General features: G+C 43.1%; 1 pseudogene; it reads right to left on the bottom strand.

The window, feature by feature from the left end:
• Positions 1-21,384: 21,384 nt before the first annotated feature.
• On the bottom strand, positions 21,385-21,551 carry LOC112666134 (U4 spliceosomal RNA; annotated as a pseudogene).
• Positions 21,552-27,958: the final 6,407 nt, after the last annotated feature.

Raw genomic sequence — 27,958 nt, 5'->3', positions numbered from 1 at the left:
TGTATGTTGACTATATCTCTTCAGAGTTGTGTCATCTTGGGCAAATGATTTAGTTTCTCCATACCTCATTGTCTTACCTGCAAAACTGAGATAATGGGGTGAACCCAACAGGATGGTTGTGACAAACAATAAGTATAAAACTTTTAAATCAAGCATTTAATAGATGGAAGCTTTTACATCAGTCGTATTCATCATTGCCATTCAGATTACATCTTCAGCCAAAAGGGCCGGACATAGCAAAAGAAGGATCCCAATTCATCTTGCATGGGGTTGTTGTTGGAGCTTCCCATTCAAATAAGAAACTAGATAAAGCCTTTCCAAGGGGGAGGAAATATGGAGAATTTTCATTGGTATAAAAACACTTGCTTTAAAATACAGTCCAATCCTTTTCATTGGTGCTTGCTTTCTGAAAACCCTCACTCTACTTCCTCAATTTTGAGAAAACCAAGTGCCACCCAAACACAGAAAGCCAATTCCAAAATGACTCAAAGAACCACGGGAATCAGAAAAAATAAGTTAGCTGCAGTCTTGAAAAAACTTTAAAGCAGCAATTATGGCCTGTTCAGTCATATCCTGTCCCTTGTATTATAAAAAACAAAGTACTCTTGGGGGACTAAGGAGCTATGGTTTGCAATGAAGTAAATCTACTATTACTCATTTTGACCACGACAACTATTCTCAAATGTACATTTTTTTAACATAAAAGGGTACACAGAATTCAATTTAGCATCTCCAAGGTATGTAACAGATATACCGATTTTCAGGTTCTTGTAAATCAGGTACCATATTCAAGAGAATAAACGCGGTCATAAAAAGTATCTTCAGCAAAGAACATTGCATCACCCTCCTTAGAAATCCTGCACTACTCTGCTACTATCAGCAGCAGCTTCTGTTCTGCATTTGAGGAGCTACCTTCCCCTCCCTACCTAGGTCAACTGACTATTACCTGAGACATGACCAATCACATCTCATTCTCCTGGCCAGAGTAAGAGGCTCAGGGATCGGCATAAAATCCAGTCAGTCAGTGGGACCCCATCAGACCTTGGTCAGCACTGTTGGGAGAGAAACCAGAAGTCTTTTCCCCACTCCACTGGAAGCAGAAGGATGGAGGTAATGGTTCTCCTAGCTACGTTGCCGCTAAGAGAGGCAATCCCTTCTGAGAACAGATGGCTGTCAGAAAGCAGGGGATGAAGAGAAGAGAAAAATAGGATCCTGGTGGCAATATGTAATATATAGATTTATCCATGCCTGCAGCCATACATTCTCATAGAACATTTTACGTGTGCCATTACATTTGCTTCTCACTCTTCACCAGGCCCACCTCCCTCTGGTAGAGCTTTCTATGTGGAATGCCTTCATTATTCCCCCTCATCTGTCTTAAATCTAAACATTCCTTAATGTCAACAATCCTCTCTCAGCAAAGTCTCCCCTGACCACTCCAGCCCTGACTTCTGCTCCCTCCTCTGAACTGCCAAGCACTGGCCACCGGCCCCACTTCCTACAATATGACACACCACCAGATAAGCTGGCTACTCACCATTTATCCTCCACTATGCTGGAAGCATATTGAGGCCACTAAGCTCCTCACAGAGCCTAGCTCCGTTTCTTATGCATAAGAGTTCCTGGAAAGTATTTAATTGACTAATGAAGCTGATAAAAATGAATTTCTGGAACCCAGAGAGTGACATTCAGTAAATGGAATATTTTCTCATCACATAAGCAGAAAACATCAGAGTAATCTTTTTCTTTTGTAGATTCAACTTCGTTTGTTGTTTTTATCAAGAATCACCACCACAGGCAATGCCTACTCTGATAAACAGGTAATATTTTATTCCATCTTCACCACAAACTCATGAGCCCCATTCTATAAATGGGAAAGCCAAGGCTCAGAGACACAAGGAAACTTGTGTGAGGTCACAAGGTTAACCAGCAGCATAGCCAGGATCTGAACCCCAGCAGCCCTACTGCAAGGCATTTGCAACCCCTGCACCACACTAACTAGAATCACAGCCTCCCCACTAATGTGCACTGTGACTGCATCCTGCAAGTGGTGGCTGATGTATCTTGCTAAATGCTTTGCAGGTAAATCACTCATAATTTCTAAGAATGACATTACAATAATTTTTATCAGATGGAATTATCTTTTAAAACACTTCAGGATTATAGACATTTAGGTTAATTTTAAGATAATTTCCATTAAAGGACTGCATCAGTAAGTGCAATGATGACTCTCCCATAAAAGGCCACGTTACTAATGTTCTGTCCGTTATTTTCACGTGTGCTGTACAGGACATGTATTAAATCCAGGGTCCAATGATGAAGATGAGAAGCCTCCTTTAGAACACAATTGTCTTTTTGAATAAAACCAAATAGATGTCTGATAAAACCAGGTATAATGACCTTTTAAAGATGTTCCCTGAGATTGTACATGGGAACTGTAGAACCCCTAATGAAGGAATGGGATGGACTTGGTGCTGGTTTAGGAATAGCCACAACCAGATCCATGAGACGATGCACCCCTTCTAGAGTGCGCCATTCAGCACACTTGCCTCATCATGGTTAGAACCCCCAAGGCCAGCAGTTCTGAGTCTGCAGTTTAGATTTAGAACTCTAAGCATAGCCCAGGGGAGTTGCATACATAAACACTCAGCTTCAGACACTGCAAGTATGATTGTTCAGCAGAACATGCTTTGTTCTGTTTTGACCATTCCTTTTAAACCTTAAAAAAAAAAAAAAAAAAAAAAAGGCTACTTCTTGGTTTCTGCCAGCTTGCCAGTGGGTACATGTCCTGGGGTGACGAAAGGTTGAGATGGCCGTATAGATATGGCAACTCATAGGATTCAAGGAAAAGCTGACCAACAAGACCTCAGAAAGTCCAGGGATTGGAGCTTCTTGGGGATCCAGGCAGTGGAAATGACTTAATACTTTAGTCTCTTTCAGTTCTTGAGTGTCTTGGCTCCAGTATCAAATTCCTGGAGAGATACTTTAATGGGTCTATTTTAGACCATGTGGTCCCTTCCATCTCTGTTGAGGAAAGGTCACCAAAACTGACCATCCCAGCATGACTCCATACTGTAGGGAAGGAGAAAGATTCCCCAAAGGAAGATGAGGTGCTATTAGTAAAAGTCTATGGAAGCAAAGAAGCACGAACAACTGACACCCACAATGATGAAGACACTGAATACCTATTGGGTACATAGTGGGTGCTATCCATGCAGCTAGACACACTCTTGGTATAGTTTGCTCCACTTAAGAGGTAGATTCCATGATTATTCTCAACTTATAGCTGAGGAAGCTGAGGTTGGAAAAGATTACATAGCTTATTTATGTAACACAGGTGAGTGGGAGGATTGGGATTGGCCCCAGTCCAATGGACTCTAAATCCACACTCTCAGCCACTGTACTCCAACCCAGCCAAACCTCCCTATCATTGCCCTGTTATCCATGCCACATGTCCCATTCCTTTCTCAAACCATGGGCTAAGTGATTATCTGGTTCTGGGGACCTTAAGTTGGAATGTCAAAGACATTCCAGGCATGGTCAAGTCAAGCACCATCACCCCACCATGCCTCATTAAGTAGCTACCCCTGGGAGGCAGGGATAATGCCATCCAATATGGGAAGGGCTAAACACGGCCACATCCAGAGAAGTGTGTTGAAGAGGCACAAAGAAATAGTCTCAGGAATAACACCAGATTTCATCTCTATTCTACTATCAGAAAGAGAGGGAGGCCAAGAAATCTGTGTGCCAGAATCCATAGCAACCCTAAACACGTCTCCCTGAGTGCTTCTCCTTCTGGGTCTGGCCTGGGTGTATTTCACGGAAAGACAATCTGTCTGTTTCTAATCCACTTACATTTAATTTATTAAAACGTTTTGGGCCAGAGTTATTTGAGTCCCAGAAAGCATTATGGGTCTATTTTACAAGACTTTTAAAAAATCTATTTCCTTTGAACAAAGAAGTTCTATTTGCCTCAAGTGGTTTGACCAAAACCTCAAAAAAAGTAAAATTGCTTCTAAATTCAGAACTAAAGATACTTAAGCCCATTCTAAACTCCATAAACACTCTTGTCTCAGGCACTTGAACACACTCAGACTGTGTAACCACGTGGGGGTCATCTGGACCCCTCAAATGTTGACCACCAAACAAACAGGAGAGGGCCTGATCCAAGAGGGGTTTAAAGCTAAAAAGCAGATGAGTTGACCACTCACTAGCTGTGTGGCCTCCACTCACCCATTCCCCGTCCCCAGGCCTTGGAGTTCCCTTCTCTTAAACAGAAAGAGTGTTTATGTTCTCAGTCCACAGGCTCCAAGGACCAGGAGAGAGAATATACATAAAGGCTTCACACATATAAAGGATCATCTCCATTATTGCCATCACTACAAATGCTACAATGAGAAAGTAGAAATAATCAAATTGGTACGGCCAGTGGTTTAACCAAAACTAAGAAAATGAATTTTCCAAGTTCATAGTAAAGATTGGCCATGCCAAAAAGATTTGCTCAAAGATCTCCATTTACAGATGTCAGCAAAACTCAACTCACAGGGTGTAGCCCATGTGCCCATCACTATGGCAATGGGTTGACATGACAGCATGCGTTTGTGTGTTCAAGAGTCTAAAATAGTCACAGCATAAATTGTGAACAAATTATCCAAATAAATCTGACTCCTGCCCCTCAAGCCCAGCAATAAATATGTGCTAGGCACAGCTTACACAGAACCTTTCCTTGAATTTGATCATGATGTAATTTTTATTGCAGGCTCAAATAGGGAAGGTTAATGATAGAGCAAATGTGAAGGGAAAGAAGCTAATTTGGGTGAAACATTAACTTGTTCAACTTTCAGACCGCAGCAGAAAATATGACGGTTAATTTCGCGTTTTTGTGCGGAGCAATGCACAGAACTGTAATGGTTTGAAAATGAACTAGCAAATGAAGAATTAAGTCTTCCAAATACTCAGAAACAATTTGTTCATTTTATTAAAAATGTATAGCAACATATATTATTCACTGACTCAAGTGACATATTTTCCCGTCAGGAAAACCAAATTGCAAGAATTACATTTGTTTCCCAATGTATTCTATGGGACAGTGCCAAAAGGCATGCTTATGGGTAGGAAACTTCATATCCAGAGTAGATTTTCCACATGTCACTGCTGGTTGAAAGCAGCTCCCCAAAGAGGCAGCGTCTGTTCCTGGGGACCACTGAGGGCAGTCATAATGCCAAAGGGGATTTTTACTAGGAAGATTCTCCTTTGTCAACTCTTCTGAAGCTTTATCCTTTTCCACCAAAAATGGAACTGAGACTGGTTGGTGAGGGCAAAGCAGTCCCTGATATTCATTCTAAAGAACTAGAATGTGGATAAACAAAGATAAACCAGGACTCCCCTCCTCCAGGAGCCTCAGGGAGCTGAGAGAAAGTATCTCCCCTTCTACCCGGTGCCCTAAACCAGGGCCATTGGGCTTTTTCTTAGAAGGTTGGATAACTAGTATTTTAGTATTTATGTGCCGAGAACCAGAAAGAGGGTGCCATATAGTTACCTCACAACCATTTTAGATGGAATCATTCAGAATACAAAAAAATCATTCTTAGTTTATAGGCCATACAAAAACAGACACCAGGCCAGATTTGGCCCACGGGCCGTAGCTTGCTAATCTCAAAGTAAGTCAACAGGCATGTTTTAAAATCTGAACTTCTGAGGCAACTTGATATGATAGCATGTTTTGAAATAGTGCGTTATTTTTTTTTCCTCCCCACTGTTCCCTGAGCCTTTTTTCTATTCAGTTAAGGCCACCCTGAGTTCATTGCCTCAGGACAAGATAGGAAATAAACAAAAATCTCTTCCTTGCTTTTGAAGTCCGAAAACCTATCTTTAGTTCTCCCCCATGTGGGGAGATGAGAGAGGGAAAGACCCTGGTTTCACAACAGATGTAGAGGAAGAGGTGATGGGGCCCCAGTGGTGAAGCTCCCCACCTGAACACAATTAAAGGCCTCAGCCGGTGGATAGTGAGAGTGGGGGCCGAGCCTGAACATGGGTACCTGGATGCGTGGCTAGCGGTGCATTGCTAGAAAGGGCACCAGACCCCGTGCTTCCACCTCATCCCGGGCCGAGTGCCGGCAGAGTGACCGCAGACCTCAGATCCATCCCCCTGGCTGATGTGTAACATCTGGGAATAGGTGACTGCTGGGCTCCAGATACGGAGTCAAGGCCCAGAAAAATAACAGGACATCAGAGAAGAGGTGATTTCTCAGTGCATTGAGCAAAGCAAGCCTCAGACAACCTCACAGAATACCCTCTAGCCCGGTAGGACACACTAAAAGCGGAAAGATCCCCCATCCTTGGAGAGCAGCATGGGGCCAGTGGCTGGAGGAGAAAGAGTGGGGTGGAAAGGGACCTTCCACCTGGGGATAGGGATAATCAGCAGCAAGCTTTACAGAAGCAGACCAACACTCAGACTCTAGATGAAGGACACGTACCCGGCTGCCAGCATGCCAGTGGAAGGGTGGCCATCAAAGACCAGAAGATGGGTCGGCATCAGAAGATGCCAGCACAGAGACGAGACCAAGGAGAGTCCCTATGGGACTACCCATGCCTTGCCCTCCGCTGCTCTCCTGAACTTGGCACGACCCGGAGGGGGGTAGATGATGCTATGTTGCCACCACCAAACAGAAGAGCCTTGACTCAGAAACTGCATACAGGTGATGGTTGTTTATAGCTCTCCTCTTGCATACCAGAGTTCGGGACTGAGATTCCTAACCACTCAAGTGGCTAGTGAAACAGCAATGGTGTGAAACGAGATCCGGCTCTGCTACCAACTCTGTCTTTGAGAAACTGTGATCCCACTGAGCCCTGGTTTTCTGATGCACTGAAGGAGGAATTGTCCGATTACCATAAGTCAGGTTGTTTCTTCGTGAGCCACATTCAGTAAAATGACAGCTGTTCACGAGCACATTGTGCTGAAGCGGCTTGGGAGGCTGTATGGGGGTTCCCCAGAAAAGGGCCCCACAGTCCCCACTGATGCTTCCCGTGGGTGTGGAGGGAAGCCGAAAGGATGGTGGCAGACACAACACTTTAGTCCTACATGATTTTAATTCAGAAAGGCAGCGTGTTTCAAAATGCCTGACACCCAGGAGTTGTCCCAGAAACTTTTCTTAAGAAAAATTTTCAGAGTTCAACAAGCCTTGGCAAAAACCAGATAGGGTCAGGTAGGTGAAGGTGCTGGCGCTGGCACAGCAGAGACACCGAGCAGACCCGCACACCTGCTCCTCCAAGCCAAAAACTCACAGTGAGGTGGGAAGAGCACTGAGTGTGGAGTCTACTTCTGTAAAGCTGTGACTCACCTGGCCTCTCTGGGCCTCACTGTGCTTATGTGACACTCAGCCCAGGGAATGTCAGGAGGATGAGAAAATCCTCATCCTGCACCCATCACGCAGGCTGCACCCATCAAGCAGCAGGCACTTAATAATTACTCATTTCCCCCCTCCTTGCCCAGGGGATTGCATTTGCCAACAAAATGGCAGTCTCCAGAAGAATTCCTCCTCTCAAGGGACGCCTGGGTAGCTCAGTGGATTAAGCATCTTCCTTCAGCTCAGATCATGACCTGGGGTCCTGCTTTTCCCCTCTCCCTCTAGCCCTTCCCCCACTTGTGTTCTCTTAAATAAAATCTTTTTTAAAAAGAAAAACTCTTTCTTTGAAAATGAAAATCACTCATCCTGAGGGGGGAAAAATTATGTAGGCTTTCAAAGTATAGAAAGTTCATAGTAATATATTTTTTTAAGGACTCTTGTGTTGACCCTCACATCAGAATTACATAGGGAGATTTGAGGAAAGCAGATTGCCAGATGCTGCCTTAGACCTAATGAATCAGAATCTTTGGGTGTGGGACCTGGGAGACCATGTGTTATCACGATTCTGACACCCACTAGCACCCAAGACCAGCATTTAAGGAGGCACTTATAACCTCTCCCTACACCACAAACTACAAGGTTCACCATCTCCACCTCCGCAGGGTCCGCCCTAATGAACACAGCAGCCCTACATCCCCCACCAGCGCCTCCTCATCTCCCTCCCTCATCTTACCTCCCTAACACTTTCCATGTATCTTACCATCCGTGTATTTTCCTCACCTGTCTTGTCCTACTCACCCTCATCCTGCATGTCAGTTGCACAAGGGCAGGTCTCTTTGTGTTCACGGCCACATCCCCAGAGCTGAGCCTAGCAGCTGACACACAGCAGGCACTCAGCCACTACTAGGACAGTACTTTCTGCTGCAGCCCATATTCTCATGTGACCTCCGAAGGCCCTAGAAGGGAAGGTCAAAGATACTAGAAAGGTCATCTGTGGAAGGCTATCTAATGATATGCTTGAAAACACACTATTCTAGATGTTTTAAGTACTAATCCAGTGATCTTCCAAGATAAGAAGGAAGTAGATGATCCTCTTGAAGGGCCTTCCAACCTTGACAATTTTCTCTACTAAATGGTCCATCCAGGGCACCTGGGTGGCTCAATGAGGTAAGCATCTACCTTTGATTCGCATCATGATCCCGGAGTCCTGGGATCGAACCCCACATCGGGCTCCCTCCTCAGTGGGGAGTCTGCTTTTCCCTCCCCTTCAGCCGCTCCCCCTGCCTATCCCTTCTTTCTCACTCACTCTCTGTCTCAAATGAATAAATGAAATCTTTTTTTAAAAAAAAGAAGCCTAATCTGTACTTTGGTTTTCAGCTGCTTGGTTGTGTGGGGGGTGGGATGTGAATCCAGGAGCACAGGGAAGACCTGTGCCCCCCCCCCCCGCCGTGGGTCACTCTTGATGGCCTCAGTGTCTGCTCACTTCCCAGCAAGCAGCTGTGCTGTGCTGGTGTGTCTGCTCCCTGGTCCATGCCCTTAACAGCCAAGACTAAGCTGGGCACCCCCCTCCCTTGCCTCTGAAAATATGAGGGTGTGGTTCCAAGCATCTGGAGATGAGGGGGGAGGCTGCTATTTAGCAAAAGAGACACATCATTATTTTCTTGCACCAGGATCATGTTTCATTTAGCTGACTTCGCTCCACATTTAAACAGCATCCCCCAGGCAAATAATACAATTAAGCAAATGGAGAGGAGATTTAGTAACAATAAATTCCAAAGAAGTGGTCATTCTTTTGCATGCAGTTTTTAAAAGGAGCTGAGCATTTAGAAGGATCAATCACCCTGAATCTCACCGGCTCAAATATTATATAGAAACTGCTAGAAAAGCTGATGAGGATTTGAAACACACACACACACACACACACACACACACACACACAGAAATACACTCATGCATTAGGCCTAGACGTACTTTTTTTCTACAGTCCAATAACTAAAAGACAATTATAAAAATAAGCTTAGGATACACATAGAATGCAAAAAAAAAAAAAAAAGGATACACATAGAAGAATGCAGGAGGCCAAAACAGAAAACAAACTCTGGAATAAAATCTAAAAGCCAGTCGGAGGGAGAAGAGGCCTGGAAACAGAGCTCTGTGTTAGAGCAGATGAAAGATTGAATTGGGAACCAGAGGAACTGAATCATCACTATCGGCTCCACCATGCATATTCTAGGTAATTTTAGGTAAGACAACAGCTTATGTAGGCCTCTATTTCTCTCCATCTAGAACAAGCTGCTCGAAGGCCATCACCACCGTGTTTACTACCTCCAAACCCCATTTGCACTGCTATTTACTTACTACTTTCGTTTAAGTCAATTCTTCTTTATGTGTGTATGGTCACACACTGGGGAAGAAAATGAGTATTTATTATTCTATTTGTTGCATTTTGCCACAACTTGTACATATCTCAAAATAAACATATTTATTTGGAAAGAAAATAATTTCACTAATATAAAAGGAAAGCTAGAATTACTGGTCTTAAAATAGAAGGTTAATAATAAAAATAAGTATAATGGACTCCTGCTTTTACTCAGGACAGACTAGATTGCTTCAGACCAACCCCTTTGCCAAGAATAACTCAAAAATCTGGATAAAGTATATAAGATGTAAAAATAAAAACAAAGAACTTCTGTTTGAAGACATTGGGGAGATGCTAAAGCAGCTAGGACCTGAAGAGTCGAAAGCCCAGAGAGAAGGCAAAGGCATTGAAGTACATCTGGTGTTGCCCATACACTGCTTCCCCCTAGGGATTTGCAGATTCGTACATTTCATAGGCCCCAGGGGTTCAAAAGTCAACATGATAACAATAATTAAAGTATAGGATCCACCAAGGAAAGGAGCCCTGGTAAACATTTCAAACTTCTGATTGGAGCCATGCAAGAGCTTCACACACAGAGGTGAGTGTGAAGTGGAAATAAACCAATCCTTATAAAGACTAAAACCTCATTTCAAGCCAGTTCAAATCCAGACAAAACAAAATAATCTACCCGTGCTCAAAACACCTGACAGAAGCAAAATAAAATTTAATTCTCTGGAAGAAGATAATATAACCCAAAGCTTCAAACTGGCTCTATGATGTGTCATGTGCTATATCCAGCATTGACCAAAGATTAGCAGGCATGCCAAGAGACATAACCAAATAACTAAAACCAGGAAAAAAAAAAAAAAAAGACAGACCCACATGTGAGCCATGTAGAGTTATCAACTGCAGACTTCAAAACATCCAGGATTAATATATTCAAGAAAGCAGATAATAAAATGAAAATTCACAAGAACTAGAATATTTACAAAATGAAAAATGCAACTCTAGGCTTGAAATAGACAATTAGCAAAAAATAAGAACTCACCAGATTGGGTTTATGGCAGATTAGACAATGCAGAAATGACCAATAAACAGAAAACGCGGATTCTTTCCCATTAATCATCGAGGAAATGTAAATCTGCAAACCAAAACCACAGTAAGATATAACCACACCTACAAGAATGGTTGAAAACTGTGTACCTAAAAGAAAGGAATAGCAATGCAAAAGAATGTTCATAGCCACCTATAACTACCAACCAAAAACAAAACAGAGCCCATCCACCATAAAATGAGGAATAACTTGTGATGTACTAATATAGTGGAATAGTACACAGCTATGAAAAAGAATTCGTGTTACATAAACAACACAGATGAAACTTGGAAATATAATATGGCCCCGAAGAAGAAAAAATGCAAAAGAATGTATATGCAGTAATTTCAGTTACATAAATTTCAAAATTGGAAAAGCTTATCTAAGGTATTAGAAGTCAAAATAGTGGTCTTCTTTGTTGGAGGTTGGTGGCGGGGAAGACACTAAAGGGAACTTCTGAGATATTTCTAGTACTTTGTGTCTTAATCTGGGCAGTGGTTACATACATGTGTTCACCTTCCCAGATCATCAAGCTATATTCTTAGGTGTCCTTTACTGTACAAATGTATACACTAATAAATAAATTTTTTTAAAAAATCAAACACATAAGAGAATATCTAACAATCATCCTAATGCTTTTAGGAATTATTTGAATCAAACATTAGTGTTATTTGGTGTACTACAGTAATATGAGTCCAAAAACCTAATATGAGTCAACAAATACGCTTTTGGAAAAAAATACATTTAGTGAATTCGAAACCACATTATTAAATTCTAGTGCTATCTTGTTGCTTGCTGAGCCCAAGGCCTGATCTCTCTTGGTTAAACATGTAAATAAGGAAGTGTTCAGGAAGCACTTAAGATTTGCCACCAAACAGAGATTGCTTCTTGATATATAATGAAACAGGGTCGTAAAGGAAATTGCTTTTTCAGACATGATATGGTAACTTCCATTACTACGTATCATCTGAAACTCATTGGCCAAGCACCAGGGGCCTCCCCCACACTGTGAGACACACTGGCTTATTTGATCTCAGAGTTCCTTCCTGGATGACCATCTGCAACTTGCTGATAGGAGCCTGCATGAGTGCTACAAAAGGGACTAAATTCAAAAATGGTTTCAAAGAAGGAAATGGAATCCAGTCCATTGGTTGCAGAATTTATGAAAATAGATAGATGTACACCCCTGGTGATATCACAACCCATCACTCCCGCCTGTAACAGGCCTGACCTTGAGGAGAGGGGGAGCTCCATGCTAGGCAGGGGGTTCCCTCTCCTGCCCCACCTCTGAGCCATCAGCAAAGCCATTAGCTCTGCTTTCAAAATGTACCTGGAATCCAACCACTTCTTACCATTCTCCAAGTCACCAAGTCACCCCCATCCCTCCCCTGGTGGCCTCCTAACTGATCTTTCCACCTTTACCTTCATCCTCCTTCAATTTGTCATCAACAGAGCAGCCAGAGTGATTCTGTAAAACTCCAAGTCAGACCTTAGCACTCCTCTGCTCAACATTCTCCCACATCATGTACAACAAAAGCCAATATCCTTGCCCTTGACCTTAAGTCCATTGCCTCCCCGATATCACCTCCTATTGCTCTTGCCGAGGTCACTCTGACCCAGCCACAGGGGTCTCATTGACGATCTTCAGCCATGCTCAACATACTCCTGCCTCAGGACCTTGGCACTTACCGGTCCCTCTGCCTGGGACACTCTATGGTAGATACCACTGGCTCACTTCCTCACCCCTTCGATCTTTACTCAAAGAATGAATCCCACTCTCACCCTCTTATGCAAACTTACACTCCCCTTCATTCTCCCAATCCCTGCCCCCTGCTTTCTTTTTCTATTTAGTATTCATCACTATTTAATATTCTACATATTTATCAGTTTACCTCATTGGGAATTTGTTGTCCCACCTCTGTATACCAGGAGATTTTTCAATAAGCAAAGCAGAGTCTGAGATTCATGAACTTGAAAAGACACGCACCCCCTTCTAGCTTCAGAGTAGGAACTGTGCCATTGGTCATGATCCACTTGGGTAACAAAGTCCCTTTCTTTCACTGAGCTGATAAAGTCAGAAGGAGAGTCAAGCTGCTGACAAGAAGCTACTGTTTATCCTTCAAACTGTGACATTCTGCTCAATCCTACCCTTCCAATTCCAGAGGTCTCCTTGATTTACTGGGGGGAAGAAGCCTTCACTCTGTTATTCCCTCGCCGTGGGGGAGTACAGCTGTTCATTCAGCAAATATTTATCAATTACTGTTTACACACCAATGGTTATACACGCCAAGAACACAGAAGAACCCAGCCCTTGCCCAATGAAGCTCACAGTCCAGAGAACAGAGAGGGAGAAGCGGCTCTCTCCGCACTCTGATTCAACCTACAGAGCCATGACAGGTACTGACAGATGTCAAGTTGCTGCCAGCAATTTGTAGGTAATAAATGATTCACATTTCCCATCATCTTGTCTTTATTTGTAGTTGAGAGTGGCTGGAAGGTTGGGTCATGATGGCACCTTCACGTTCTAATATGTTCCTTAGCAGAGAGGAAATGTAGTACAAGAAAGTAAACATACGTGTGGGGATGCCCATGGAGTGGGGATGCCATGCACAAGGTCATCAAGCTACACACTGCAAACACATGGAGAACCTCTGCTAAAAAATCCTTTCCCTCGGTTTATACCTTGTTTAAATTTAGAAGTGGCAGTGCTAATGACAGCTGTTACTGTCGGGCCCTGGTACACTCAGGCACAGTAACAGGCCCTTGGATTCATTTAACTCAATCCTTACCACAATAAGGGCTGTAGATATTAATTTTCCTTTCAGTTTTATTGAGATGTAATTAACAGACACCACTGTGTAAGTTTAAGATATAAAGCATAAAGATTTTACTTATGTATATTGCAAAATGATTACCACGACAAATATTTATCATCTCATATAGATGCTTTTATCTTTGTGATGAGAACTGTCAAGATCTACCCTCCTACCATCTTTTAAAAACACCAGAGAGCAATGTTAGCTGTTATCACCACGTTGTATGTAACACCCCCAGTTGTGTGCATTGCAGTTATCTCAGACCACCTGCCTCCAATTCTCCCTCTTCCAACCTGTGTGGCCTCTGGTAACCACAAATCTGATCTCTTTTTCTATGAGTTTGTTTTCTGTTATTCTATATATATGGGAGATCATACAGTGTTTTTCTCTGACTTATTTCACTTGGCATAATGCTCTCGAGGGCCACCCATAATATAACAAATGGCAGGCTCTCCTTTTTATGGCTGAATAGTATTCCAAAGTGTAGGTATTATTCATCCCCAGTTTTCAGATGCAGAAATTGGCACTGGGGTTTGTGTTAAATACATTACCCAAGGTCATTCAGAAGAAACAGGTGAATTTGGAATTCAAACCCAGATTTGATTCTAAACCTTTGCCTAAAACCCTTCTGGCATGCAACTTGGCAAATCAAGTTGGAGGTCTTTAGAATCAAACTTTCCTTTGAAGAGAGATTTGATGCATTTGTGAGCCAATTTGATGCAAACAAGAATTAAGTGAAATAAGTTAAAGTGGGTAGCCCAAGATCTAACCCATAGTAAGAGCTAGATGATAAGTTATCATCATTATTGCCTACCATGTTTGTCCTTCTTTCCTTCCTCCCTCCCTTTTCTTTCCTTCCTTCCATTCTTTTGTGCCTTAAACCAGCTACCATCTATTGCTGTTCATGAGTCTTCTGGATGACTGGGCAGTTCTGCTGAACAAGGCTGGACTCAGCTAGCCTTGATCATGAGTCAGCTTGTGAGTCAGTTGGAGACTGGCTGGTCTAGGATGGCCTCAGTCATGTGTCTAGAGCTTGGCTAGGTTTCACTTTGAGGTGACAAGCATCAAGCCAGCCTGGGCTTGTTCACATGGTGGCAGCAGTGTTACAAGAGCAGGAATATAAGCAAGCCAGGCCTCTGGAGGCCTAGGCTCATAAGTGGTATTCCATCACTTCTCTTCCAATATAAGTCATAAGGCCAGCCACATTCAAGGAGTGGGAAAACAGACTCTTACCTTTTAATAGGCAGAGCCAGAAAAATCACATTTCCAAGGCTGCCTCACATCGATGTGTACTGTCGGTTCTCCTGGTAGACTGGCAGACCCACACAGACAAAAGAACTTGCTGCATGCACACAGGTTCCCACACTCCAGTTCAATCTGACTACCTATTGCTTAATGCCAGTAATTCTTAGTTCTCCTCTAATTTAGGTTGGCAACATTTTTTTCCCTTTAAAATGGGGACCCACCCACAATATCTTTTCCTAATGGAGTTTCCTTTAATTTGTTAACTCATTAAATTATCTGGGGTCTAACAGCTATGAATAAATAAGGCATTCAGAGCTCCCCTCAATAAGGAGCACTAAAGTGTTTCCCAAGTCAGAAAGCCCCCACTAAAAGATCTCTGCAGAGCCATGTATCACTTATAACCCCATGCCTTTAGACCCACCATGAACCTGCCCAAATCAACCTCCCGCTACTGGCCCATGTGTACCCTCCTTCTGGGTCTAGGTTCCAATGCTTCCCTCAACCCACCATAATAAGATCATATGTGCTCCTTACTTTTGAACATGCTGTTCCTGCTGCCTGAAATAAATGTCCTAACCCCTCTTCCCTACTTGGTGCACCCCCATTAATCCTTTATCACCCAGATTTTGTCTCCTTTTCGTGCATGCAATCATTCAACAAATATGTACTGGCCTGCCAGGCCCAGGATGCATGTGGGAATTGAAAACAGACTCAGCCCCTCCTCCTCGTGGAACTTATGGTCACTCTGCTATGAAGCCACCCGACTTCTAAGTTCCTGCCTCTGCTCTGTTTCCCCAAGCCTCTGTGTGTGTGTATGTGTGTAAGTATGCATAGGTATGATTGTATATATAAAATTATGTGTGTAAGTATATATAGGTATGATTATATATATAAATATGTGTGTGTGTGTCTACACACACATGAATGAACACACACCTTTTACACCACAGACTTCATTGGACTCTGATGATTTGTTGGTGAGTCTTTCTCTTCCATAAGATGGTGAGCTCTTTACAGCAGGGATCACACCTCATTATGCTATCATTCTGATTAGATCAGATCACTCAGTACTTTCCTACTCAAGATTCAAATAAACGTTTGTTGAATATGTCAGAAAGAAAAGGTGCTTTTGGCAGGTGTGTAGCTTCTTTCATTCATTTTGCAAATGAGAAAACTAAAACCCTGGCAGATCAGACTGCTGATGGAGACTCTCATCCTTCACATGGGGAGCGACGTGGTCCCCGAATCTCGGGAGCAAGAGGAGGATTGTTTTAAGTTTTAAACACAGTGTATGTAAAGGGGACCCCTGGGTGGCTCAGCGGTTTGGCGCCTGCCTTTGGCCCAGGGTGTGGTCCTGGAGTCCCGCATCGGGATCCCTGCTTGGGGCCTGCTTCTCCCTCTGCCTGTGTCTCTGCCCGTCTCTCTCTCTCTGTGTCTGTCATGAGTAAATAAATAAAATCTTTAATAAAAAAATAAAAAATAAATAAACACAGTGTATGGTTTTAAGTTCATTTCACATCGTATAAAAATTTTCGGTGGACAAAATACAGTGTATCCAAAGTGATTTAAAAACAAAGAAAAAAAAAAAAACAATTAAGAAATTGGGTTTTCAAGCCAGACAGATCTGAAATAAAATTCCAGCACGGTCTGACCTTGGGCAAGCTTTTTCACCACTGGGTCTCACTTTACTCATTATAGAATAGGGCTGCCCATCAGTACCTGCCCCCGACATGTCGGGAAGATTTTAAGATTTTAAAAGCTCAAGGCTTAATCCTCATAAAATGTGCAAAATGTGAAAGCTATTATTTTATTATTCTGCAACTAATTTCAATGATACCTGGAAAACAGCATTAGCTAAGTGTTTAGAGGTTCAAATGTAACCATAATTATATTCAAGGGACCTCCACAATTGTTGTGATCTTAAATTGGTGACAGCGAACCTCTCTAAAGTTACAGAAATCTCGGGTATCTTTTTCTCAGGAATTTCAGTTGCAGTATTGCTTTTTTGCCACAGGATTTACCTACGGGAATTAAAGCATTAGCAGGGTCCCTGAGCACAAGAAAATGAACTGCATTCCAACGTACGATGGCAAGCCCAATATCGCAGAGAGTGATTCAGATGCTGTTACTGAACTAGTAGAACCTGCTTTTAATGGCCAGAAGATGTTCATTTCCTGAGGCTTGGTTAGTATCCCGAACAGTCCTTTTTTTCCATGCATCAAAATGGAAATGTAAAGGTTAGCACACTATGGCTAGGAATGGTTTTAAACAATATTTTATGGCATCTGAAAGCAACCCTTTTATCTTTTACATCTTCACTTTTTATTGTCTGGCCTTTTATGAGCTGTGTGCTTGAACTAGACTCAAATCCTGGGTGCCACACTCAAAATCATATGGTACATCTGTTTCTCTGACTGAGGATGTAGGGGGTTCTGCGTATCGAAATCTTCCTCCCACACGGAAACCAACACACATTCAATGGAAGAAAGAAAATGTTGCATCTCTGCTTTCCCTGAAAAAGGGCAGTTTGGTTCACATTCCATGGGGGCATAGGACAGGGCACAGCCCGAGTCAGCAGGAGGACCCCTGACATCATATTTACTGTCTAGAGCTTCCTACCCAGGCATTTATCTCCCAGAGAAATCTTGAATGTGGGTAGAGCACCAGAGCCTTGGCATTAGCAAAGATGTCTCCATAGCATCTCATGTGTGGATGTTGAACTTGGTTGGCACTCTCTGGACAAAAGGAAATGGATGCTCTATCGTCATTTCAAAAATCAAGCAAATACCTGGTAGCCTTTTCCCAAATATGGGATGGATTTTTTTTTTAATGAAAACATGATTATTTTAAATTAGTACAAGGTCAGGAGAGACTAGAGTATTGAAGCAAGAACTATAGTGGTAGGAGTCCTCCTGTTCTCTGTAGACTTTGTCTAGCAGACAGTTTCCTCTCCCAAAAGGAATTGGTATTTATCAAAAAAAAAAAAAGTGCCATAATTAACTGAACAGCATCACCTGTGTCCTGAGCCTACACATTTCACAATGTTATCCAGAATTCATCCAAACTGTACCAGAATGGCCAGGCGAAATATGAGAAACAAGAAATTGGGGAATGCAAGTGGAACCATGGAGAACAGAGGAGCTGACCTTTAGGGCAAACAGAAAGATGTGGTTGGGAATTATACTGGAAAAGGTATGTTTGAGTGAGGCAAGGGATGGTTTAGAAATAGGAGGCCACTGAAGTTTCTGAGGGATCGGTTTCTGGAGCTCCCAGGGGCGAGGCTGCTCCTGCCCCTTCTAACCTTCCTGCCGTTAGTGAGAGAAAGCCCTCCCTCAGTTTCAAATACCGATCCTGAACTGGCTGAGCATGTTGTCTGGCCCATAGCTGCTGGAAATCTTCGGGTTCTCCCGTGATCAAGCCTATCCCGCGCCCTGTTGCCATTCTCTGCCTTCCTCTGTGTAGAAGCTGAGACCACAACGGCCTTGCAGCTCTTGGGGGCTTATGCTCACTCCTTCTGTTGGGGAGTGTGTAGGAATACTTTGGATTGGGGGAGAGGAGGTGTTCCTTTGCGGGTAAATGTTGACCATTCATTTATGGCTTTGCTACCCAGCTGTCCTTTTTGTACATAGGAATTTGGAGAGATTTTGAAAGGATGCATCCATTGCAATGTTCTCAGAACCTAGAACTGGGTTTTGTTTTGTTTTGTTTGTGGAAATCAATGACTTGGGTGAATTCCACACCTGCTTTGACCTGAAAGAGCAGAGGGTGATAAGAAAATACAGGATGGACGGGACACCTGGGTGGCTCAGTGGTTGAATGTCTGCCTTTGGCTCAGGGTGTGATCTCAGGGTCAGGGATCAAGTCCCACATCGGGCTCCTTGCAGGAAGCCTGTTTCTCCCTCTGCCTATGTCTCTACCTCTCTCTATGAGTCTCTCACGAATTAAAAAAAAAAAAAACCACACAAAACAAAAACACAATATATAGGATGGTGAGATAATATCTTTTAAAGGAGAAGGAGCTCAGGCCTATAGATGGGCATGAGAAGGGTAGCCCCTGGGAAAGAACAGGGGTCTGGGAGGGCTTATGGACTTAAAGGGTGCATATGGGGAGCTACAATCTGGTTTAGTTGATCAGGATCTTGCCAAGGGTGATGAGTGGCAGGGTTGTGTCTTCTGGGGTGAATGTCTCCTTGGGACGTCCCCAAATTTCCAGGTAAGAGTCAGCTCTGATGACCACTTCATAGGGAGAAGGCCAATGTGTGTATGATAGGATATGAGAATAGACACAAACAAATGGAAGTTGAAAAGGAACAGCTTTACTCCTTGGGAAATGAATTCCATAAGATGCATATAGCTGAGCTGGTAGGATTGACCTAGGATGGAGCACCAGAGTGGAAATGTCCGGGGTAGTTCCTTACCTGGCATGGAAGGCAGTATTTTCTCCCTTCAGGGAGATAAGTGTCTGTCCAAATTTGTAAGATATATATGCTGAGGCCCCTCCCTCAGGCCCTGAAACGAAGCCTGGGTGCCTCAAAACCTCCTTATTCTCTGCGACAAAAGCCTTTCTGGACATGAGACAAGTCCCTCTCTATCCTTTGTTCATGGAGCAAAGTCCAGCAACATTTTCAAAACCTGACAATATGGGAGAAACCCCGAAGCAAGCTGCGTGAGAGGCTCTTCCATTCATAACTTTGACCTGCGAGACAGAAAGGCAGCCGCAGGGAGGAAAAATAATGCAAACCAGACCAGAGTTCCAGCCTCCCAGCAGGCCACACACACGTACCACAGGGTGGAACCCACCGGACCTGCAGATGTGGCCTAAAGCCACATTTGAGGCAAAGCAGCGGCCGGGCAGTGGACTTCTCCCGCCAGATCCCACCTGAGACACCTTCCAGGCTGTAGCCACAGCTGGTCGTGGCAAAACCTTTAACAAAGGACCACCGGTTGCTCCTCAATCCCAGACCCTCCCCTCAGCGCTCAGTGCCACCTCGTCCCTGACATATCCTTGAGGGGAGATCAGACACACACTTGCACAACAGGGACTAGAGCTTGCCTCTTCGCTTTCCTGAGGCGAAACTTCCTTATGGATAAAATGGGGAGGATGCTTCAGTTGGTCATTTCTACAAACATAAACCAGATCTATCCATCCACAGGGAGACCGTGCAACCCTGTTAATGCAAGACGCTCCCCATGTTTGCCTATTGCTCTGGCTCCAGGTGCAACCAGCACCTCCTTCCACTCTCAGAAGCACCCCAGTTTGGAGGGTACATTCTTTGGCCACCCTGAATATAAAACTCCTAACACACAACCTGGCCAAGGAGAGGCAGGCAGGCAGGCGTTCCTTAACCCACATGTGCCTTCAGAGAACTTGAGTCACCCTGCAGTGTGAAGGTTTGACAATCCTTACAGATTAGCCCTGATAGAAAATCTTAGATTAAAAACCTCCCTCTCCTGTGACAGAATTTATTACCAGCGAATGGGCTGAAAAGATCCTGGGGGAGGAGGAGGGCTGGGGGCCATTGTCCCTCCCATGCATAAGACTGACCCCCAGTGGCCGTTCTGAGCTTTGTGACTATTCCCAAGCCTTACCTGTCACCCCTAACCCCACCACCAAAGATATCTGGCGGCAGAGACGGCTAGTTACCATCAGAGGCGGTGGTCCAAGCCCAAAGGTTACGTCTCCCAGTGAGGACTTTCTCCTCCAGGTGCTTCAAAGTCTTCTCTTTCACCAGGGACCGCTGATGCTCCCTCCACCCCTGGAGCAGCAAGAGGACACAAGGCACCACATCCTGAGATCCACCAGGAAGCCGGTATCCCACCCTGGAGATGACGGACTATTAGAGGTGAGTGACACTGGAAGAACAAGGAGCCCTGTAATGCAGACCTATTTTTAAATACTAAATTAAAAATTTACTCCACAGCTGTTCAGTTCAGTCATTAAACAAACATATGAAAGCCTTTCATAAGCCAGGCACAGGGGTAGTCCCCAGTGGGTCAGCAAGATGGCCAGGACCGTAAGGACGGGGATGGGGACCGCAGAAGAGGCAAGAGGCACATGTGGAGACCACAGTGAAACTCCTTAACCAGTGCCAGATGTTGCAGCCAATTTTAACATTTTTAAAATTTAAATTCAATTAGCATATAACGTATTATTGGTTTCAGAGGTGGAGTTCAGTGATTCATCAGTTGCACATAACACCCAGCGCTCATCACGTCACAGGCCCTCCTTAATGTCATCACCCAGGCACCCCATCCCCCACTCCTCTCCCCTGAAGCGACCCTCAGTTTATTTCCTATAATTAAGAGTCTTTTATGGTTTGTCTCCCTCTTTTATTTCATCTTGTTTTATTTTTTCCTCTCTTTCCCTATGATCCTCTGTTTTGTTTCTTAAATTCCACATATGAGATATGGTAATTGTCTTTCTCTGATTGAGTTATTTCACTTAGCATAATACCCTCCAGTTTCATCCATGTCGTTGTAAATGGGAAGACTTCATTCTTTTTGATGTCTGTGTAGTATTCCATTATATATATATATACACCACATCTTCTTTATCCATTCATCTGTCGCTGGACATCTAGGCTCTTTCCATAATTTGGCTATTGTGGACACTGGCTGCGGCCAATTTTAATTAGCAATAATCGTGCCTCAGATAAACCTCATTGGCTACGATACTGTCACTGCACAAAGCTGCAGCCATTTTTAAAACTAATTACCCAGACTCTACTTTTTCCATTAAAGAAACGTATATTTATTTAAAATATTTTCATTATTGAAACATTGGCAAGTAACATAAATTAAGAGAAGTGCAATGCTAAATTCAATCCCCTCAAGCAAATACAACCACTATTCACTTTTGATGTTTTCCTCAAGAATCTAGTCTTCTATCCTTAGTTACTTTTGCTCCTTTGTGTAAATTTTGCTTCTACTTTTAATGGTCCCATGGAAGATATAATTTTAAACATTTATTTCTTCTGATCACAAAAGAACATGGATTTATTATAAGAAAGATAACAAATGCCCTAAACCCAAAGCATAGGATAAAATCAACCACAACTTGCCAACTGTGGATAACTACTAGTGAAGTGTCAAAGTGAATTCAATCAGTTTAAAACTACAAACATACCATTTTGCTGAGTAGGGGAACCAAGAAAATAATGTCCTTAATGTTTTTGTGCTTGATTTATCTCCTTAATATAGATTCTTTTAAAGCAACTATTATGAAATTTCTTCTATAAATGTGATTTCTGGTGTCTATATAGAATGCTATCAATGGATATAAAATTATTTCATCCTCTGGGTGGACACAGAGGTCTTGCATATATCTTTGGTTTTTTGTTTGTAATTTGCAGTTTCCTCATTAATAATTCTTTGCCAAATGTCCACCATGTGCTAGAAACTGTTCTGGGTTCTGATGATACTAGGAACATGACAGGCAAAGGTCCCCATTTACTTTAAATAGATTTTTCTAGATACACCTTGGATCATTTCCTTACAGTACCATTCTAGAAGCAGGAACATCAGACTGAAGAAGCATACAGGCTGAATGCTTGCTCCCAAAAGAGAAAAATGCTTTTTCTTCTCACCAATAATGACTTTATAAAAGCTTTTGAGTTCGGGGAAAGGGTGATCATTTGTAGGATGCCTGAAGGTGAAGTTCTAGGAGGCATGCACTACTTAAAATCTACCAGGAATGAAGAAAAACCTCCTTGTTAATCATAAAGTACTAACACAGAAGATGTGGCTAAGACTCAACTCCAGACTATTTTAATCCTATCTCTACCACCCATGAGTGACTGGCTCTGTGAAGGTGTTCATATCCTTCCTCAGTTTCCTTCCTATCCCTGAATTTCCTCATCTTTAAAATAAGAGTAACACTACCACACACCTCAAAAGGGTATCATGGGGATTACATGAGTTAAACACACAGAAAACACTTAGAACAGCACCTGCCATGATTTATGTACCTGTGTGATTTTTTTTCACATAAAGTCTAGTCTATAGGACTTCCTATATAGCACAACTATTAGGTAAAGCCAAGTCAACCTAGTTCTCCAATTCCCAAAGATTTTTACTTGTTGACCCAGAAAAACCATGAAGCAGTATCAAAAATTAGGTGTGAAACCTAACAGAGCTGCAGTTTTTGTCTTCCTTCTATCAATTTCTCTACAACCCAGTTCTTCACGTAGATTCTGAGGCAACATCAAACCCTTCTCAGGCCCGTGGCCAGAGAACATTATCTCCTCAGTCTGAACAGGACTGTCTTTCCACAGACACCAAGAAACACAGACTTCAGTGGGAGAAATACCCTGCCTGGGCTCTCGTTCCAAAGAAATGCTCTCCACTGAATTGTCTAAAGCTCTTGGGGCCATTGGCTCACCGGAAAGTGCCCGGATCTGGAGAGACTTGGCATTTTGAGTTATGCAACAAATTACCCGAAGAAGGCAGATTTTGACAGGAGCTAGAGCCGACTGTGAATTCTGACGTCCGTCTGGTGGTGATTAATGATAACTGGGAAAACAAGCCAGCAGGCACCCATGTTAAGAGAGAAAGCTATTTTAAACATCCCCCATTCTAATTAAATATTTCTTCTTATAACACTTGCAGCCTAAAAATAGGTTTGATCTGTCCATTGGGGGCCACTTCATGTTGACAGCAGAAGTTTAATTAGATTGCCTCAAGCAGGAATGTTATTCTCCAAGGTTTTGAATCCTGGCGTTAACTCCAGGACTGAAGGCTCAGTGGCATGTGTATACGGTGCCTGCTAGAGTGGGAGACAGTATTTTCTACAAAATCCTGACAGCAGAGGAGGTGGGAAAGAAAGGTACATTTACACTTGGTGTATTAGGCTTTAAGAATCCAGCAATGGGTGATCATGAATATATTGAACCTTTAACATAGAAAGTATTCCATCCGCAGAGGGTCCAGTTCAATATAGAAGCACCAAGAGTGTACTTGGCATGAATACTTGATGGAATAGAATGAATGAATACCCATTCCCCCAAGACATCATTTTGACTGAATTAATGTCGATTTAGTCAACCCACTGGTAGGTAGGTTGTTAAACCTACTGGTTGCTTGGCAACCTCGACTGTTGATATATTTAAGCAACACACCATTAATGGACGCGGAGAATGTCTCCCAAGTTTCATGGCTCAAAACACTCTAACATCCTTGGTGGCTATTCAGTGATCCATTCCCTCAACCAGTTCTTACTTAGCACCTATTAGGAGTACACAAGTGGTGCCTAAGTCAGGCAGAGCCCCTGTCCCCAGTGGTGATCAAGGAAATACTATGCAAACCTCAATCACTAGAAGCAGAACCATTGAGTTTGGAACTTGGGATACACATAACCATGCTGCCTTACCAATGTTGACCATACATTTACCCTAATTATTTTTTATTCTTCACAGTTTGACAGGCAGAACATGGTATCTCAGGGTTTGTTTGAGAGGGAGTGTGGTTATTACTAAAAAGATTGAACATCTTTTTCAAACGTTTGTGGCTAAACTTATTTTGTGAGTAATCTACTTACGTTCTTCACTTGTTTTTCTGTTAACATCCTTATATATATATGCAACTCTACATATTCTCTACCAATTTTTCAATAGTTTTTCTGTCAATAATTTGATCATTTTACACATTAAAGAAATGAAGTCTGGTTGACATCACTAATCAAAAAGGAAATGCAGGGCAGCCCGGGTGGCGCCGCCTGCAACCCGGGGTGTGATCCTGGAGACCCAGGATCGAGTCCCACGTCAGGCTCCCTGCATGGAGCCTGCTTCTCCCTCTGCCTGTGTCTCTGCCTCTCTCTCTCTCTCTCTCTCTCTCTCTCGGTCTCTATGAATAAATAAATAAAATATTAAAAGAAAAAAAAGGAATGCAAATAAAAACCACAATGAGCTCAGGTGGGCTCTTATCAAAAAGACAAGATAAACACTGGTGAGGATGTGGAGAGACAGGAACCTTCGCACACTGTTGGTGGGAACGTACACTGGTGCAGACACTCTAGGAGACAGGATGGAGGTTTAGAACTACAGCATGATCCAGCAATCCCACCTCTTGCATACATATTCAAAACAAACAAAATCATTATCTTGAAGACATCTGTCCTCTCATGTTCACTGAAGCATTATTCACAATAGTTAGGGTATGTGCTCACCAATGGATGAACAGATCAGGAAATGTGGTGTGTGTGTGTATACAATGGAATATCATCCAGCCTTTAAAAAATCCTGTCATTTGTGACCACATGTATGAACATGGAGGACATTATACTGAGCGAAATAAGCCAGGCAAAGACAAGTACTACATGTGAAATTTCACTTCTGTGTTAATTTTTTTAAAAAAGCTCCAACTCAGAAACAGAGTATAAAAATAGTCACCAGGGGCTGGCTGGTGGAAGAAATAAGAGAGGCTGGTAAAATGGTATAAACTTTTGGTTATAAAGATGAACGAGATCTGAGAATCTCATGTATAACATGATAACTATGGTTGGTAATACTGTATTATTAAATTCAAATATGCTACAAAAGAAGAATTTAGGTGTTCTCACCAAAAAAAGAGGTAAATTTTAAAAATTAAAGAAATTAACCCTTTGTCAACAAATTGCTCTATAAGGTTTTGTTTTCTCATGATTCTAACAGATTAGGGTGGGGGACTGTGCTGATGATATTTTAACTCTTATGTCATTGTCTTTATGTTTCTGCCTTCAGCAACATGTTTAGAGACATTCACATTCCCAAAATTACGTGTTTTAAATGTCCATTCATCTTTTCTCCTTGTTTAGATCTTTAACTCATCCAGGATTTTGATACGAGGTGAGAGGTAGAATCTAGTTATATTTTCCCCCAAATCCAACCAGTTGCCTGAGTTTTCTTTAAACTTTCCAAATGTTTCCAAATGGTGTCCAGAGACACAGCCCAAACGGGGCCTCATTCAGCCGTCCAAAGCATCAAATGACCGCCAGTGGGATGACCACAAGGCAATAAACAGGTTCCATCAAAAATTATGGAGGAGAGAGCCAAATATTTTCCCTCTGAGAGTATTATTAAGAAAAGTATTTTGTCTCAAAGCTACAGCAGGGGGGACAAATGCTATTAGGAAAAAAAACTCAGAGAAAGATTTATTCTGAGCCAGTGGTCAAGGTGAAGACTGAGAGACAAATGATGCAAACGTGAGATGGGATTGACGACTGATTGTCATTTCTAAAGATGAAGGAAAACTTTGCTCATAAAAGCAGGTAGATAGTAATTTATTCAGATGTTAACTCCCCGTGCCAGAACAAAACGTCTATGACCTCTCCATGGGTTAGAGTTCTGACAGCCTGGCTGAGTTGCCAGTTTGGAGGATTCTTGCTTGACTTGGAGAATCTCTGAGCCTAGAAAACACAGATCGTGGGTGGTCGACTGTTGTCTTGGCCAGAGGCAGGAGGATGGACCTGATGACCAGAAATGGCTATTGACAGGTCTTTAAATGCCTATCGCTGCGGTTGTCCTTCTTTCGTTCCTTTATTCCTTGTTTTCAGAAATGTGATGGTTCCATGTTTGAGGCACACCTGATGAGCCCCAAATACAGCCTTCCCTGCCTGCCTTCATCCCTAAGCCCAAGTGACCTTGTCCTACATCCCAAGAACTGGAACTGAGTTGGGATACTATGAAGGACGAGGCAGATGGGCTGCCGCCCTCGGGGCCTACATTCTGCAACAGGAATGGGCAAAACTACAGTCTGTGGGGCAAATCTGCCCCACTGTGTATTCCTATCAGATCCAAAAGCCAAGAATGGTTTTACATTTTTAAAGGCTTTTTGTTTTGTTTTGTTTAATCAAAAGGAGACTATTTCCTGACACAGGAAAATTATATGAATTTCAAATTTCAGTGTCCACAGATAAACTGCTGGAATACAGCCAAGTCCACTCCCTTACACGGTGCCTCCCCGGGCGCTTTCACACTAACATGGTGGAGGTGAATTGGTGTGATAGAGACCGTATGGCCGCAGAGCTTAGTGTTTTTTATCTGACCCTTTACTGAAAAGGTTTGCTCTTTAGAAGGCAGACTAAACAGGAAAACAAGATGATTGCAGACTAAGGAAGACTCTGGAGGACATGGTCAGGGTGAGACGCAGGGAGGCCCTGACAGCAGGGGTCAGGGAAGGCCTGGTGCACAGACAGGACTCCTCCCCACAAGGAAGACAGTTTGTGAAGGGTCATGGGGACTAAAGTTCCAGGCAGTAGATATGGCAAATACAAAGCCCCTGAGGCATGAAGGGTCAGAGAAGGATGTGTGCTGAGGCATGTGGGAATGGGCAGCAGGCAGGCTGGGAGAGAAGAGGAGAGGAAGGCAGGGTGGAAGGGTGCCCATCGCACAGGAGCAGTGCTGGAAGCACAGGGAAGATGGGGCTGGTGGTGTGGAAATGCAGATTCCAGATAGAATCAAGGTACATGTTGGAGGTAGAGCCCACCAAACTTAGTGCTGGACTAGATGTGGGTAAAGGGCAGAGGCAAGGGTAGGGCTAGACGTCTGGCTTACACTGGGCAGGTGGTGGTGCACTTGCTGAGATGGGCAAGGATGGGGGAGCTAGTTTGTAGAGGAGTTGGTGAAAGAAATTGAGAACTCATCTTTAAAATGCTAAAGGAGGGGGGATGCCTGGGTGGCTCAGTGGTTGAGCATCTGCCTTTGGCTCAGGGCATGATCCCAGAGTCCCAGGATGGAGTCCCACATTGGGCTCCCTGCATGGAGCCTGCTTCTCCCTCTGCCTGTGTCTCTGCTCTCTCTGGGTGTCTCTCATGAATAAATAAATAAAATATTTAAAAAATAAAATAAAGTGCTCAAGGAAAGATGTCAAATGGAGGTTAGATCTAAATCGCTTGATCTCCAGGAAGAGGCTGGTGATGGATATGGAAATCTTACAAACCTACCCTCTGAAGCTGTGAGTTTAAAGACTCGGCCTGAAGATCCTACTCATGAATTGGCCACTTCCCTGCCTGCAGGCCACGGAACTCCTGTGGCTACCAGCAGCCAGATGCTCTGAGTATGCCTTCCTTTCCAACCAGAAGGATACTCTGGGCACATCTATTTGATTGTCTGACAAATGTTGAGGA

The sequence above is a fragment of the Canis lupus genome, chromosome 20 (genome assembly GCF_003254725.2).
Source record: "Canis lupus dingo isolate Sandy chromosome 20, ASM325472v2, whole genome shotgun sequence".
Lineage (NCBI taxonomy): Eukaryota > Metazoa > Chordata > Mammalia > Carnivora > Canidae > Canis > Canis lupus.
The sequence above is the reverse complement of the archived record's forward strand: the minus strand, read 5'-3'. Positions and strand labels throughout refer to the sequence as shown.